Below are 2,448 nucleotides of genomic sequence, written 5' to 3'. Positions count from 1 at the left end.
GGGGGGGGGGGGGGGAGGTGGGGGTCATTCCTGCCTCTCCAGCTCCTGTTGCTTGCGTGTTCTTGTCTTGTGCCTGGATGACTCTAGTCTCTGCCTCTGTCTTCACATGGCCATCTCCCCTCTGTGGGTCTGTGTCCAAATTTCCCTCTTATAAGGACACCAGTCATACTGGATTTAGAGCTCCCCTCTTTATTCACTATGACCTCATCTTAAGTTGATTATATCCTCAAAGACCCTATTTCCAAGTAAGATCACACTCAAAGATTCAGGGGTTAGTAAAAGTTTCACATCTGGGAATCTTTGAGTATCTGGGAATTCTTATACTATTCCTGCCACTTTTGTGGCAGTCTGAAATTATGCCAAGATAACATAATTCGGAGCATAATTAAAAACTCCCCACTGGAAACCCTCCCAAGCGCCCCAGGTCTTTGAGGCTAAAGTCCAGATCGTGGCCTGGACTCCGCCTCCCCTCCCACCTCTGACCGCACCTGCTTCTGCTCCGGCCACAGTGACCTTCCCTGCTTCCCCGGACACCCTGCTTTCTTCCTGCCCCAGGCCTTTGCACTGGCTAACTTCAGCCGGGGACATCCTTCTACAGGACAAGATGTGGTGCCTAAGCTCTCTGCTTAAGGGTCACCTGTCCACAGAGACTTCTGACCACCTGATCTGGGACTCTGCCACTCCTGTCTTTCTCCATTCTCTGCTGTATCATTCTTTATTATCAGTCTCATTAGTGGAAGTTTTTTTATGAAGTGATGTCTGTTGAGCCCCCTCCCCTAGAACAGCAACCCCACAGGCGCAGAGGCCATTTGTCTCAGCTTGCTCTGTTTCCCATGCAGTGCTGGGAGCAATGCGGGCACGTGGCCAGCGCACTAAACAGTTGGGTGCTGGGCCAAGTAACTCCATCCTGTGTGTCTGCCCAAGCCTGGCGGCTCCGCCTTTCACTTAGTCACTATGGTGCAGGAGAAACTCAAGGGTCAGGGATTCTGCATTCAGCTCGGAACCTCGAGAGGCAGGCAGGCTCTTTAAAAGTCGAGAGCAGCAGTCTGGAATATTGTTATTAGCGGTGGCCTTCCCAGCGACCAGGGCCGTCCTGGCCGTCGGCCTTTGGCGCCCGTGAGAGCCTGCCGGCAGCCCGGCTCCCAGCGGCTTTGTGGCTTCTGGCCATGTCCACGTGCGCTCAGGTTCCCTCCCTGATGGGAGCGGTCCCCGGGCTGGGCAGACAGCGGTGCTCGGCCGGCCAAGCACTGTGTATGCTGGGCCCTTGGACCGTGAGGGGCAGGAAGTAAGTCGGGACAAACCCGCCGTGGTGGATCCGAAGCCCGGGTGCAGAGCGCCTACTGGCTGCGCGCTGGGTCCGCCCGCAGCTTTCAGCCCCCTGGGGTCCCGCGACCAGACAGAACCGTGTCCGGTGGTCGCGGGACCGGGGTCTGCGTGAGGGGACCCAGCAGGCGGGATGCGTGCTGAGGCTCATCCTCAGGGCCTTCCAAGTTCCTCTTCTCTCCAGACCGCACGTTTTTAACTCATCAATCAATATTTATTACACTCCCGCAGAACAAGGATTTACCCAAGTAAAACAGAATCGGGACATTGGATACAGAGTGTTCGCACACCCCTGGATGCGGGGTTCTGGTTGGGGTCCCGGGGCAGGAGGTGGGGAGAGGGTAGGGGTAGGCGGAGCGTGCGGGGGTCCCGGGAGTGAGGGGAAAAGAGGGGACAAAGGCCACCGGCCCACGGCTGCGTCAAAAGAGAGTAGGTGATGGGGGTGGGGTCTTGACCCAAGGTGCGGCAGTGGGGGAGGGATGGGGGCGTGGCTGGATGGGCGTGGCGAGAGGCGGGTACGAGAGAGGTGGTGGCCCCGCGATCCGCAACTCGGGATTGGCCGGAAGCCGGCCCCCGCCCCCTCCTCTTGGCCAATCGCCTTCCTTCCACTCTGGCCGCCCTGTCCCCGGGGTGCCACCCAGCCCCGGGGTCGCGCTTTCCGGGTCACCGCTCGCCGCTCCCGGACGCGCCCAGCCCGCCGCTTTTTCCCGGTCTCGGTCCAGGTGAGCACTTGCCGGACCGTGACTCGCCCCACCCCTAGGCGGAGGGATCTGGCCGGGGTCTGGGACGGGGTCCCCGCCTCGGCAACCGCTGGGCCGGCGTTGCATCATCTACATCTGCCAGCCGTGGAGCTGGCCCTGCGCCCCCCGCGTCCCGGACCCTCCCCTTATCGCGAGCCCAGACTGTCCTGAAGCTGGGGGTTCCGCGCCCACGTGGCCCAGGGCCTCCACTCCAACTCCTGCGGCTGCGGAGGGGACGGCAGGGGGCTCGAGCCGGGGGGCGTCGAGCTGAGACTTTCGGAAGATGCTCTCTAATGGTGCCATCATTGATTTTTCGCTGCATTTTGGATGGGAAATGGTTGTCTCGAAAATTGCTCTTTTCTGCCAGTTCTGTGGGGTGGGGGGG

Source organism: Lipotes vexillifer, unplaced genomic scaffold (genome assembly GCF_000442215.2).
Source record: "Lipotes vexillifer unplaced genomic scaffold, Lipotes_vexillifer_v1.1 scaffold1761, whole genome shotgun sequence".
In the NCBI taxonomy this organism is placed as follows: Eukaryota; Metazoa; Chordata; class Mammalia; order Artiodactyla; family Lipotidae; genus Lipotes; species Lipotes vexillifer.
Note: the sequence above shows the minus strand (reverse complement) of the source record.